The sequence below is a fragment of the Erinaceus europaeus genome, chromosome 17, assembly GCF_950295315.1.
Source record: "Erinaceus europaeus chromosome 17, mEriEur2.1, whole genome shotgun sequence".
Taxonomy (NCBI): Eukaryota; Metazoa; Chordata; class Mammalia; order Eulipotyphla; family Erinaceidae; genus Erinaceus; species Erinaceus europaeus.
The window spans coordinates 24,584,405-24,600,437 of NC_080178.1; positions in this window are offsets into that span (position 1 = coordinate 24,584,405).

Here is a 16,033-nt window from a genome sequence, read left to right on the forward strand (position 1 = left end):
ATTTAAATAAATGAAAGGGAACAAGAGGCAGAGACAGAGAGGAGAGAGAGAGAGAAAGAGAGAGAGAGAGAGAGGGAGAGGGAGAGGGAGAGGGAGAGGGAGAGGGAGAGGGAGAGGGAGAGGGAGAGGGAGAGGGAGAGGGAGAGGGAGAGGGAGAGGGAGAGGGAGAGGCCTCAGCACCAAAGCTTTCTACAATTCAGTGGTGGCCAGATTTGAACCTGGGTTGCTTACATGGGAAAGCAGTACACTATCCAAGTGAGTTACGATTCTCTTAAGCACTAAGCTATGTCTTTATTCCTATATCATTCCAGACCCAATTTTTAAGTTTGTAAAGGCAACTCTAAAATGTGTGCCAGCTGTGCTCAGGCATTGTAATGAATGTGCTTCAACTTTTCTTTTAGGTTCTAAAGACTGATCATTTATTAAGCTTACCCAGAGCTGAATTACCATTAAAAAAAAAAAGGGCATAGTCCCAGGAAGAGTTTGAAATTTTAGTACTTGAACTAGAAAGGCAGAAGTATTACATGGTGTCCTACAATTCCCAAATATTTTCTACTTGAGTAATATTTCCTCTAGACTTCTCTCAATAGTGATTTTTTTAAATGCTTTTAGTATTCTTCAGTGTTTTAGCTGCTATAATCTGTTCTGAATACAATATTCTTAATCCATCAAAAGTGTCATTTCTCTTTACAACCAAAGCTTGGCCCAATAATACCAAATAATATAAATGATGTCTTACTTGATGACTATTTTATGTTCCCTACAGCCACTGGTGGGACTAGACACTTGCTGCAGCTATCAATTTCCCCCTCAGAAAATTTAAATCTCTGCTTAAAACATTAACTTCTTCATTTAATTTTTTTCTTGCTAAGGGTTCACAGCTGACTTTTATGGCCCTGAGATGATAAATTTTAATGTCTTTCATTCCTCCTTCTTTGATCAACTTCCTCCACTTTCTATTTGAATGCAATTGTACCTTTCTGAAAAGCATTTGTCACTTGCTGGTTTGCATATTTCAGGCACCCAGATGTGGCTGGTGCATTGTGAAGGCAGGTTTTCTTGCAGAGTAACAGAAAGATAGAAAGCAACTGTATGCTTTTCATGAGACTTCTGTTAATAGTACACTTTTTAACATCAGTAAATCTTCTAAGTCTGGATCTTGGCAGGAGATAAATTCCCAGAGAGAGTTATCATACTAAATCTTGTCATTGTCACATAGCAGACATGGATTGAGTATATCTTTTAAACTACTGAACCGTAATTATGAAAACAAAAATATTTAAACACATTTTGCACATTCTCCCAATTACTCACCCAAAAGCAAAGGAAAAAACTTGGGGGATTTATTTTTGCAAATCCAAATGCCCCTAGCTTTTTATATTCACACAGCTACTTTTTATATTTTTTATATTTTTTTATTTTCCCTTTTGTTGCCCTTAATTGTTTTTTATTGTTGTTGTAGTTATTATTGTTGTTGTTACTGATGTCATCATTGTTGTATAGGACAGAGAGAAATGTAGAGAGGAAGGGAAGACAGAGGGGGGAGAGAAAGATAGACACCTGCAGACCTACTTCACTACCTGTGAAGCGACTCCCCTGCAGGTGGGGAACCAGGGGCTCAAACAGGGATCCTTACACCAGTCCTTGCTCTTTGCGCCACCTGCGCTTAACCCGCTGTGCTACCGCCTGACTCTTCTCACATAGCTATTTAAATGTTGTACAACATTTAATCACATGGGAAAAATATGAATAGTCAGTTAAAAAAACTCACTATGCAACAGAGTATAGTTTTTTATGCATATGAAGACTGGGGAGATTGATAAGAGTTCACTTAGGGATGCCAGCATTAAATATTAACTTGTGCTTTTTGTTTCTCTGTTTTCTAAGTTTTCTAGATGAGTACATATTGCTTTTACAACTGAAAAATGATTTATAATGTAAAGTAGAAGTTCCTTGCATTTAGAGTGCTATTTTAAATCAAATAGGAGCCAGAGATCAATTTCTTTTTCTTTTAATAATATTTTTATTATCTTTATTATTGGATAGAGACAGCCAGAAAAATAAAGAAGGTAGGGAAAGATAGAAAGGAAGAAAGAGAGACATCTTCAGCAGTGCACTTGCAAAGCTGTCCTCCTACAGGTGGAGATCTGGGACTCAAACGCAGGTCCTTGTGCATCATACCATGTGCATTCAATCAGGTGCACTACCACCTGGCCCCAAGATCTTCTTCTTCTTCTAGCATTTGCCCTTCTTCCGTAGCCAGTCAACAGCGTCAGGTTGAGCCTGATGTAAAGTTTCGAGACCTTCTTTGAATCTGGAGAGGTGGCAGTCGTTGACTATGTGGGTCATAGTCTGTCTGGAGCCGCAGGGGCAGTTCGGGTTGTCTCTGGCTCCCCAGCGATGGAACATAGTGGCGCACCGGCCATGGCCTGTTCGATAGCGATTGAGGAGGGCCCAATCATAACGTGCTAGGTCAAAGCCGGGTTGACGCCTGCAGGGGTCTGTGATGAGGTGTTTGTTCTTTACCTCAGCTGACTGCCAACTCTGTTTCCAAGAGTCTGGAACAGAGAAGTTCAGTGTAGGCATAGGGGACCAGATTGGGTGACGAGACGTCAAGCGTTGGACAGGGTGGGCGAAGATATACGCGTATATTGGCAGGTCCGGTCGAGCGTAGACATGGGAAATGAACTTAGATGATGCCACATCCCGACGAATATCTGGCGGGGCGATGTTGCTAAGGACTGACACCCATGGAACCGGGGTGGAACGGATGGTTCCAGAAATTATCCTCATGGAGGAATATAATTTGGAATCGACCAAGTGGACATGGGGGCTACGGAACCATACTGGGGCACAGTATTCTGCAGTGGAATAGCATAATGCCAGAGATGGTGATCGTAGTGTGGAAGCATGAAAAAGAAAAGAAAAGAAAGTGTTGCTATGCTTCACATTGGTTTGGTCTCGCCTCCCGCCTCTGGGAGATTGTGGTTTAGCCCTGCTAGTTTTGTCCCCGCCCCCGAGCCCCTAGGGACTTCCAGGTTCTCCGCTGCAGCCACTGGAGGAGAAAGATGGAGAAGCACATGGTGTGGTGATTTGCCCGCTCATGAATAAAGATTAAACTGCATTCTCTGCCCAGCCGTGTGTCCTCGAGTCTCTGTCTACCGCCGCGAAGCTAGTCCGACCTACTAGAGCCCCGAACTCTAATAACAAGAAAGGTGTTGAAAATAAACTAGTAATATTTGTGGATATATTGAGGACACTGGTAAAAATCATTATATTCTCAACTAACAGGTTGTAATAATTCTTATCTACATTTAACACACTGAAAATTTAGTCTTAGAAGTTCACAGAAGCTACCCAAGTTTGAATAGGTTAAGTTAGACAGATTCCAGACTACAAACACCTCCAAATGTGCTGTCATTGCCCCTGAGCTGAAGAACATTTCTATATGTCACTGAACTACCAAACAGAATCTATTTTTCCCATAGAAAGAAGTACTGAGTACCATCCCCAGCACTATATCAAAAGCATATTTCTACACCGTTTTATACTTGCTTTTAAAAGATATATGTGTCTATATAAAATATTAAGTCTTTCCACTACAATTTATTAGCATGTTATAGTTTATGAGACATTTTGCACACCCATTAGTCTTCCTAAGAAGTTGATTCATTCACTTTGTAACTGAAACACCATCAAACTACATTTAAAATATTTAACAACTTTTGTAAATAAATAAAAATATGTAAATCAGAAATGAAAATCTTTGCCCCTATATGTATATATTTATAGAAATGGTTAAATGGTATAAATTGAAACAAAAATGCCTTACCTGAACAATAATTTCTTCCAATAGTAGAAGTTACTGGTTTCATTTTTTGTTGGATGAGGTTGTTGTTAATTGATATTTAGTCCCTTTCTGAGACACAATTTAGCAGAAATTGTAATCCAATTCTTATTTTTAAAAATACTTTGCTTATTTATTTATTGAATAGAGACAGACATAAACCAATAGGGAAGGGAGAGAGAGAAAGGGAGGAGAAATAAAGAGAGATACCTATACAGTACTTCAACTTGGATACTGATCACTGCAAACTGTGACATGTACACTTTACCTGAGCTGCCACCCCACTCAGCCCCTTGATGATAAAATTCTTCTAAATTGATCGTCATTTAAGTATTTTGTAGTCTTGTGAATTTCTGTTTAAGATCATCAATGTGTTGTTTAAGGGTCTGAGTCCTCTCACAATTTACAATGAAATAATACAATTATATACAATTGTTTGCCAGTTCCTAATAATGTCTAAGTATTTCCTGTATGTATTGGCTCTATAGTCGAGTCATAGAAAACATTTGATGGCTTGTCCTAGTTAATTAGGTCCAAGTTTTCCTGCTTCTGTACTCAAATCTTGACTGGGTTACATTTGTTATAAATAACTACAGTTTCCTCATCTGTAAAATGGCAATTATTGTAATCATTACAACACTCAAGTAAGTCTCTCTGTATGATATCTGGTGCAGAACACCTGAGCAAAGCTTAGCTTTGGGGGCTGGGCAATGGCACACCCAGTTAAACACACATAGTACGAAGTACAAAGACCTGCACAAGGAACCTGGTTCAAGCCCCCATCCCGCACCCACAGGGAGGGCGCTTCACAAGTGCCCTGGTGAAGTAGGTCAGCAGGTGTCTATCTTGCTCTCTACCTCTTAATCTCCCATCCTCTCTCAATTTCTCTTTCTCTTATCTAATAAAATGGAAAAAAACGGTCTCCAGAAGTAGTGCATGCATAGCTCTGGCACCGAACCCTAGTAAAAACCCTGGAGGGATAAAGGAAGGAAGGAAGGAAGGAAGGAAGGAAGGAAGGAAGGAAGGAAGGAAGGAAGGAAGGAAGGAAGGAAGGAAGGAAGGAAGGATCTTAGTTCTCACATTTCAAAAAAATGCATTATAATTTTTGCCCATGATGAGTGGATAGTTCAAGAGTTTTCAAATATTTAGCTCATTAGATCAAGATACAATTCCTCCCTATGACTCCTGCTATCCTCACTGTTTCCCTCATTTTTCAGGAGTACCCAATGTGTAGGGGAGGCAATTACTACAATCTCCACTATTTCTGTCACCCTCCTCCTCACCATTCTTCCTGTTCCTCCAATACTCTCAGATTAAAAAATCACAAAGACACTGCACTTTCTATAAGCAAAAACACATGGGGTGATTCCAGAGTAAAACACTCTCTGTGTCATAATATGAAAAATAGTCATATTGAACAAAAATAATACTTTTACTATGGGCCCAATATTACAGGTTATAGGTTTTCACCAGAGATCCAGCACAGGTGACATTAGTTTCTCAAGTTGGAAGCAAACATACTATGGCTTTCATCTTCTTTGACAAGGTCAAAACTTGCTGTGGCATAGAATGAGTATAAGAACAGAAGCTATAGTTTTCACTCACTACTAGTAAGGTGAGTCCCTAGGCCTGTTTATGGGAAAAACATCAATCCAGAACTTTTGGGTTGTTAAGAGTGGCTCTATGTGATTAATCTATGTGATTAATTGATACTGTCCATTAACTTTTTTTGATGACAGAATACAGGAATATCCAGGAAATTCCCAGGGCACACAGCTCAGGGAGCAGAAGAAACACTTTAAAGATGTAGACGTTGCCAGTTCCTAATTATGAACTAATATGAAAAGTTGTCCATAGTCTTTCTACATTATATCCACACTGCTGTGCACTAGTCAAAGATAAGTCTGCACCTTGAAACTGGTACCTTCCAACTGCTTGACCTTGCAACTGTATCCACCTGCGCTCAACTTTAGAGATCTGCTCACTCTGCAGATGCCCTTCCACATGAGCATGAGAAGAAAATAAAATGCAAATTTTTTACCAAAAAATGGTATAAAGCAGGTTAATTTAGGCAAATTTCATTAGCCATACTGAACACTATTTCTGCTGGCAGAGGGGCTCCTCTGGCAGAAGTCATTCCTTGCCTGGACAAGACCTTGAGTTTGATCCCTGCACCACACGTGATGAAGCAGTAAGACATGTGATGAGTAGTTCGCTCTTTTTCTCTCTCCTTCTCTCCTCAAACTCTCATAAAAATAACTATTTTGGAAAACAAACAAATATTTTGGGGATCACATGGTATCTCAGGGGGTTAAGCACATATGGCACGAAGCACTAAGACCAGCATGAGGATATCGGTTCCAGCTCCTGGCTCCCCACCTGCATGGGGGTCGCTTCACAAGAAGTGAAGCAGGTCTGCAGGTGTCTACCTTTCTCTACCCTTCTGTGTCTTCCCTTCCTCTCTCCATTTTTCTCTGTCCTATTCAACAACAATAACATCAACAATAATAATAATAATAACAACAAAAAGAACAACAAGGGCAACAAAAATGGGGGGTGGGCTCCAGGAGCAGTGGATTCACAGTGCCAGCACCAAGCCCCAGCAATAATCAATAATGAATTTGTTGGAGGCAATAATAATAATAGTAATAAATAAAATAAATATTTTGAAAAAAGAAAATACTTGCAATTCTTATACTTAAAAGTGGGCATTCTCTCTACTTCTGATGGGTGTAGAGAGAAAGACTTTTAAGAAGAACTAAGAGGGAGTCAGGCTGTAGCACAGCAGGTTAAGTGCAGGTGGTGCAAAGCACAAGGACCAGCATAAGGATCCTGGTTCGAGCTCCTGGCTCCCCGCCTGTAGAGGAGTCGCTTCACAAGCAGTGAAGCAGGTCTGCAAGTGTCTATCTTTCTCTCCCCCTCTCTGTCTCCCCTCCTCTCTCCATTTCTCTCTGTCTTATCCAACAATGACGACAACAATAATAACTACAACAATACAACAAGGGCAACAAAAGGGAATAAATAAATAAATATTTTTTAAAAGAACTAAGAATAGAATTATCCCAGCTCTCATCTCTCTTGCCAGCAAGAGAGTGTGACAGCATACTTGCCAATGTCTCTCCAGTCTCCATCACTGCCTTTGGGTTCCCAATTCACCAAGACAATGAGCAACCAGTCTGCCACCCTTCCACCCATCAATATAAACTATATTCACTGTGTATCTGATATTATGGTAGGAGGCAAAGGTGTGTCATAATTAAGTCAAGATAAAAAAATATCAAATAGGAATGAATGCAATATATCCTCTTAAAAAAAGGAATACAGTCTCATGGAGATTTTTTTTTTTTTTTGTAACTGAAAGACCCAAAAGCATAGCATCTGAGAGTTCAGGCTTTAAACACGAGCAGACTAGTCTTGGGAACATTTACATCCAGGACAGGCTATCACTGTAACAGAGACAGAGGACATTTTTGAAGGAGAAAACTGAGCTTTAGCTAAATAAGAGAAGATGTGTACATTTAAAGTAGAGTTTTTAACAAACCTCTGGTTCTACTTGTGCTCGGTTCCAGTTCAGTAAAATACTGCAATATTCCCAAAGGATTTATCTTACAGTGTCTCTTCTTACTTGAAATATCTCCATCGTTTGCCCAAGTTGTAATATTCCCTAAGGATCTATCGTATACTGTCTATTCTCTGCTGAAATCCCTCCTCACTTACTCTGAACTCTCTGAAAACCCAGATGTGACTTACATGACCCTCTTCTAGCCTAAACCCACATACTCGTTAAACCTGTGGCTTTTGCATGTGGATTTATTGCCCTTTCCACCCATGTTGCAGCTAGTCTCAGCTTCTCAGCAAATGTAATTATTTGCACAAGCTTTCTCACTGCCCGAGATGCTTTTCTCCAGTGTCTTCACTTTTTTTTTTTTCACATAATGAAAGCAATTCAATTCAAAACCCAAATTAAATGTGACGTCTTTTTTCCTGGGGGGCGGGTTTCTTTCTTTCCTCTAGAAAAGCTATTGGGTTATTGGAAGAATCATGATGTATTTTTCTGGTTTGTTGTTGCTGTTTGTTTGTTTGTTTGTTTGTTTGTTTGTTTTTGCCAGAGTACTGCTCAGCTCACTCCCACTCATGTTGATGTGAGGGATTGAACCTTATTTCTCTATATTTCTCTATGCAAAACTTTGTCACTACTTTTCAACTACCCAGCAGTACTCCTTATTCTATCAGTACCCAAAATACTTAGTCCACTATAATTTATGACTTCGTCTCCCCCTGAAGGAAAAGCTTAGCATGATTTTATTTCTGAATGTCTAGTCTCTGATGCAGGGATCCACAAATTTTTCTGTAAAGTTAATAATATTTGAGGTTCTGAAGATCATCTAGGCTGTCTCAGCTACTCAACCCTGTCACTGTAGATCAAAAGAAGTCACAAGTAATAGTTAAGTGAACGGATGTAGCTAAGACCCAATAAATTTTTGAGTTTTCCAGCCCTTGGGCTGTAGCAGAATATCCAACACACAGTGGATATAGGTGCATGCCTAGAAAATTAACTCTCTTGTCCTTGATTTTGAAGGAGAGTAGAATCCAGCTGTGTTGACAGAACTTTATCATCCTTCATAATAAGTGAACTACAACACTGGAAAGGGAACAAATTTAAATAAGAGCAAAACGGCCTTCTGAAAAATGAAGACATTCTGCACCGTCTTCAAAGTTCAGTTTCACTGAAACATCAAAACCTGTGGGGGAGGATATAGAGTGTCCCTGATCAAAGCCCATTGGCAGGAAACTCTAGCAAATCTCCTGAGATTTAAAAAAATCACTTTATATGTGAAGGAAGACAATTGTTTCTGAATTTGCCCAAAAGCTAATCTCTAGCCTTGTAGTCTAGCAATGTATGCATTTAGAACTCCTCAGACAATGTGTGGAGTTCAGTGAAAAATATGCCTAGAGAAACTACAGTACTGAGTCAATCTTGGTGTGAGGCACTTGAATCTAAGCACTGTTAAAGATGGGCTTTTCTTCTCATCTTTTTTACTCTAAGTCACAAGTCAGTTTTTCCCCCTTAGTCCCTGTGGAATGGACCTTGCAGGAGCCACTCTTTCCATGAAGCAGCAGGTGCCTGTAATAAATGGAGTTTGGGTAAAATGATAACAATAAGTATAGTAATAATAATGATAATAATAATAAATACATATATATAACAGAACCCAGGCTCACCATCTAGAATCAGTTAGCATGCATATCAGGCTTTTGCATCCACCATGAGAATATCATCCTCAGAGGAAAAGAGTGTATCTCCTGCTACTCAGCTGATAAAATACATGTGGCATATTGACGCATCCCTGTTAAATGACATCTACATATCCTAACAAAAGGAAGATATAGGCTCCCTCCAGTAACAAATCCACTGTGAACTTTTTATATGAAAGAATGAATAAATGATGAAACACTCGAAATTATATAGGAAACCTTGCTCTGTCTCTGCAAGAATTCCAAATCTTTGGCTTTGAAAGGTTCTAAATCAAATGTCCCTGAGAGCTACCCATGGCCTGACTTCCAACACATTCCCTGTGCTGTTATGTGACAGACTAGCATTCTGGCTACACAGGAGTTGATACAAGCTAACAGCTTTTACATTTTTCTTTGTTGACCTTGGTGAGCACAAGTTCACAGTCCCTAAATTCCTGCAATCCAAAGATCACCACAGAAATATGTTTGGCATAGCATTCCATATTTTCTCTGGAGCTGTCAGGACCAAAGTAGTGACAGCACTACATTTCGTTACATTGCATCTGCTAATATAAGCCAACTGTTTCGTTCAGTGGTCACTAAATCTATCAGTCCTCTCTCACAGGTTGCTCTGCCATACAACAACCCTATTAGCCCTTCAGCCTCCAACATCCAGGGGGAAAAAAAAAAACTTTACCAGTATCTATCTGAGAAAAATCACATAAATATTAAAAAGACTGAAGGACTTATCAGAACAGACATGTGATATTATGGGATTTGTAAATCAATTTACAGCAGTGTGATATACAGTGTAAGAATCAAGAGGCAATAACCGTTTTATGAGGGAAGATCATAAACCTGTCAAATGTTCTACCCCTATGTGCATAAAAGACTGTTCTACTGCCAAAAATTGATGCTGTCACAGACATTATACAGCGGAGCTAATGCATTCCTAATTTTATTATTAGTATTGTCTTTATAATAACCTCCTTTCAAAAAAGTAATTTCATTTTTCTGCCATTTTCACAAGGGTCCTCTACATGGCTGTGTAGAACTTTTTCACAGCAAGCTAGAAAAGATCTGTGTAGTAATTTTTACATTCATTCCATACCCCCAAATTTTGTAACCAATAGTTTCAAGTGGTCTGTATGTGCAATTAATCACCAGCCTCTTTATTCCCATACTTTTTTTTTTTTTGCTATTTGTAGAACTATTTTTTTTCTCAGAAAGACATGAAATTCCAGTCTGTTACACAGAAGTGTAAGGGCTCCCAAGACTGCATCAAAACATACAGGACAAATGTCTCATTACAGAAGGAGCACTGGCTGGAGAAAAGTCTCTACAGCAAGCAGAATCATGCTTTATTGGCAGAATGCTGTTTAGCTTTCAGCAATATATCCCATATATTTTGGTGTTCTGACAGTTTCAGTTTCAGAGTGAGTGTATACATGAGACTCAGACATTCCCATAAGTTGTTCAACCTTGGGTAAGTCACTGCATCACTCAGAGAATATATTTGAACAATAAGAACACAGATACTTGTCATTACATCTAGCAATATGTTTACTGTATCAAATAAGAAAATAGACTGGATGGTAGTTTGAAAACTACACAAAAATGTGCAGAATATTATCTAGAGTGAAGGTCCTGAAGTCAAAATAACTATCAGGATTAGAATCCTGACACCTTGTTGTAGAACTAGAATAATTTATTTCATCTCAGCCTCAGTTTTCTCACCATTATAAGGAGACAATAATAATTATTGTGGGGGCTGGGCAGTAGCATAGTGGATTAAGTGCACATGCACAAAGCTCAAGGGCCAGCTTAGGATCCCGGTTCAAGCCCCAGCTCCCCACCTGCAGGAGGTCGCTTTGCAAGAGGTGAAGCAGATCTGCAGATGTCTAGACATCTGTCCTTCTCTCTTTCTTCCCTTCCTCTCGTGATTTCTCTCTGTCCTGTCCAACAACAATAACGACAACTACAAGGGCAAAAAAAATGGGAAAAATGACCTCCAGGAACAGTGGATTCGTAATGCAGGCACCAAGCCCCAGCAATAACCCTGGAGCCCTGGAGAAAAAAAAATATTGTATAAGAATTCTGTAAGCAACAGTGCCTACATAACAAATAAACATGCATAAATGGTAAGGAGAAAGTACATACAAATATTTGTGTTTAAATATTCACATTTAACCAAAGATTTCCTACACTCTATTTTTCAGTGTGCCTTCATGACTTGCTCATAACACCTGTGTACATTCATTGAATAAACAATGAGAGAACATGGAGTTCACACTCAAAACCCATTCATCACTATTCCCTCCCCTAAGATATTAGGCCTACTCCTCTCCTCTTCATCCAGCCACTATAATGAGGCAAATTCAATCAGTGATCAGGACCACTGATCACTGCACACATATGTCAAAACATTCTCCCAGAGTTATGAATCCACCACTGAATTCCACTAAGGAATGTGTTTTGCTAAGTGAAGCCATGCTGAACTAGGTTATCCCTCTTGGGAAGAGGGTCAAGAACTAGTCATACCAAGTCAAGTAGATAGACAGGAATAGAGTTTACCATTTCCCTTCAATGCATCAAATAGATCTAAAGTACTGCAAACAACATAAGAGCTCTTCAAAGCCTTCAAAGTATAAGTCATTTTACCTGCAATGGGTAGCATCTCATTAGAAAAATCTATTGTCAACTCGGTAACAAAATAGAATGTGTAACTCATCTTTGGAACAGGTATGCAGACAGATATTTTGATTGAACTTCTTCTTCAATATATTTACCTAGCACATCCATAATGAATCACACTAGTTTATAGTGTTGGATGAACCAGTGTACTGATCACTGAGATGGTACTTAGGCAGTAGCTGGCATTTACATATGCTTGAAGTTCACGTCTAAAGTTCACACTAAAAAAGAGCTATAGAGGTTGCTTCCATTTTTTTTCAGATAGGAACAGAAAAATTGCAGATATCACAAGAAGCAATTAGTTATGATTACTTAAGTGGTGTTGATACCCATTCTAACTAACTTTACCCAAGATCTAGTCAAATGACCTTTGTCATTCACGGAATCTCTCCAAACCACTTCATCCACCAGTTACATTGAGATCAAATTACACAATCTCTAAAGTGGTCCCCCAATGCATTATGTTTAATTTCCTCACACTTGTCAAATCATAACATGGTAAAGTGCAGTATACAAATCAAAGTGAACAAGAAAAGAAAAGAAAGAAACTAGACAAGCATTATCCAATAGAAACATTCCACAATGATAAAATATTCTCTAATTCATAATCTAGTATACTGCAGACACTGGTTATACCCATAAATACTGAGTACTTGAAAAAATGCCTGGCGATACTAAGAAAAGTGAATTATTAATTTTTACTAAATTAATTAATGTTTAAGTAGCCACATACTTCTACCGTCTATAGTTTAAATCTACACAATGATGTGCATTTCCATGATAAGTCTATCAAAGAACTAACAATAAGGAAGAAACAGAAATGAGAATGACTGAAATATAAGAGGCTGCTCACTTAGTTCATTTACAGTTTGGGCACAGTTCCATCACACACAATAACCACTTATGGCAGAAGTCCTGGACCAGGTGGTATTTTCCTACTTCATCTCTTTCATGTAAAACAGTTATTTTAGTCCCAACAAAGAAGTTTTAAACTTCTTGGGTGACCTACTGTGTGTACAGGGTAACTATAACATCATCCAAATAGTGGCACTTTTTGACAATGAAAGGTGTCTCTATGATTAATGACAGTAATACAGGTATATCCCAGGACTACCCAAGGCAAATCTAGACACAGTCACCAAAATTTGGAATTGTAATCACAGGTCCTCTGACCCTCAGAACATGGAAAAGTCAAAGTCAACACTTGTCATATCAAATTACTCGGTACAGATATTTTACAAAACATAGCACCTGGGCACGTTTTAAAAATCTGGACTTGACGCCCCTACACCCTCAACCTCTGAAGGTGGCACGGTAAATAGAACATTGTACTTATGCACATGAGGTTCCAGGTTTGGTCCCTAGCACTACATACAGTAGAAATAAACATAATGGTAGGAAGGGAGAGAAATAATTCAGATGAGATAAGCAGACCTTTTTGAAGAACTATTCAACTAAGATTTTTATGAAAAAGAGTCAGGCTAGGAAGATCATAGCAAAGAATGTTCTTGGCAGAGCAATAGCATATGCAAAGACCACAAGGTTCAAACAAGTTTGCAAAGACCAATAAACTGAAAAACCTTACGTTTCAGCATAGTGATCAAGGGGAGAGTGACACTAGGTAAGATTAATGATAATGGGCAAAAGACTAGATTATACAGAAGTTTGTGGGAAGCCAGAGGTTTTGATGGCGGGTTGTTCTAGTTTATGGTGTATAATTTTGTCTAACTACTCTGTAGGTAACTATCTGGAGAAACGAGTTGAACCAATTATTCAGTTTAATTGAACCCTGAGTAACTATATGAAGCCTAACCCTTTTTGTTGATTTTTTAAAATTATCTTTATTTGTTGGGTAAAGACAGTCAGAAATTGAGAGGTGAGAGGATAGAGACAGAGAGACACCTGCAGCACCACTCACAAAGTTTCCTCCCTATCAGGTGGAGACTGGGGGCTCGAACCCAGGTCCTTGCGCATTGTAACATGTTCAGGGATCAAACCGAGAAGATTCCCAAAGTTATGGTCATGAATGGAAAAATGACTGTAACTAAACAAACAAATAAACCTGACTCTAATACTATAATAATTATGGTGGTTTCCAGAGGAAAATGGGTGGAAGAGATGGAAGAAATGAGTAGAGTGAAATATTCTGATCATGGAAAGACATCAGAATTTTGGTTGAGGATGGAACAAGGAGTAATATAAATACACTGAGGGTGTAACAAGGAGTAATATAAATACATGAGGAAACACTCACGAAAGACATGTCTCTGATATCTGATTACTGTAAAAAATGGCGACTAATTCCTAGCACTGCTAAAACGGTATCATCTGTTTTCCATCTACACCATGCCTCGGCCTCGCGTGAGCTTAATGTGCAGCTTGGCGATACGAGAATCCGGCATGAAGCCCAGCCAGTCTATCTTGGTGTTACTCTCGATCACACTCTGTCATTTCACGAACATCTCATAAAAACTGCAGCAAAGGTGGGTGCGAGGAATAACATCATTGCAAGACTGGCCAGCTCCTCATGGGGCGCGAGCGCTTCCACACTACGATCATCATCTCTGGCATTATGCAATTCCACTGCAGAATACTGTGCCCCAGTATGGTTCCGTAGCCCCCATGTCCACTTGGTTGATTCCAAATTATATTCCTCCATGAGGATAATTTCTGGAACCATCCGTTCCACCCCGGTTCCATGGCTGCCAGTTCTTAGCAACATCGCCCCGCCAGATATTCGTCGGGATGTGGCATCATCTAAGTTCATTTCCCACGTCTACGCTCGACCGGACCTGCCAATATACGCGGATATCTTCGCCCACCCTGTCCAACACTTGACTTCTCGTCACCCAATCTGGTCCCCTACGCCTACACTGAACTTCTCTGTTCCAGACTCTTGGAAACAGAGCTGGCAGTCAGCTGAGGTAAAGAACAAACTCCTCATCACAGACCCCTGCAAGCGTCAACCCGGTTTTGACCTAGCACGTTATGACTGGGCCCTCCTCAATCGCTATCGAACAGGCCATGGCCGGTGCACCACTATGTTCCATCGCTGGGGAGCCAGAGACGACCCGAACTGCCCCTGCGGCTCCAGACAGACTATGACCCACATAGTCAACGACTGCCACCTCTCCAGATTCAAAGGAGGTCTTGAAACTTTATATCAGGCTCAACCTGATGCTGTTGACTGGCTACGGAAGAAGGGCAAACGCTAGAAGAAGAAGAACTGAGTGATGAATCTATATTCTTGAAATTCTATAATATTATATACCAATAAAATAAGTAAAATTATTTTTACATGACTAGAGTTAAAGAATTATGAAATCTAAGGGGTAATCACAGACTAACCCAGTAATTTTACCAGATGTCTGAAATACTTCCTGGGACCTCTCAGCATTTAGCTCATGCCTCAGAGATGCTCAAAAGATCTAGATGACCATCACCTCAGCAACAAAGAAAATGGGAGCAGAGGAGAGTGGTATTTATCAATGTTAAAAGTAAACACAGAAAACTGTTTTTACATTGTCGATTTCATCACATAATAGTATTTAAAGTGACACTTCCTCCAAAAGAAACAAAACAAAATTGTATACTGCCAATATGTCGCCTTTGTATATGAAAAAAAAAAAAACTCAGCTAATATTTGAAGGGTGTTCCTACTGATTGCCTATTGTTGTAGTTTGAGATTAGAAGAGAGAAAAAACATGGCTTCTGATTGTTACAACTCTGACAAGAAAGGTCTTCAGTCACATCTTATTAATTTACTGTGGAACAGAATGTCACATTGACATTTCAAATTATCCTGCTGCTTTGTTCACAGGATTATTTTGAGCTTAAATTCACTGAGTTTATAGCTTGGCTATTTATATGAACTAACAACTAACATCTCCTGATGTCTCGACCTGCTCACAGGACTAGATTTCACTATTTATAATGAAAGCCTAATCTTTCATGTTAAACTGTCCTAGATCTCTTTGGGTATATTATTTGTTATCTTTGTGCCTTAGTTTCCACATTTATGATAAGGAAAACAATAATATCTCCCTTATATGTTTCTTGGGAGGGCCAACTGTGATAATAACAACAAAGAATTGTTGCCAACAAAGGCAATTCTCAACACAGTAACAGCAATATTAACATTAGTTAACCTTTTTAGCAGTCCCTAACCACCATACCTCTAATTGTATAATTTAAGTATATTTATTTAGCACAAATCCTTAAATTAGGCATATAATTTTCATCTTTATTTTATAAATA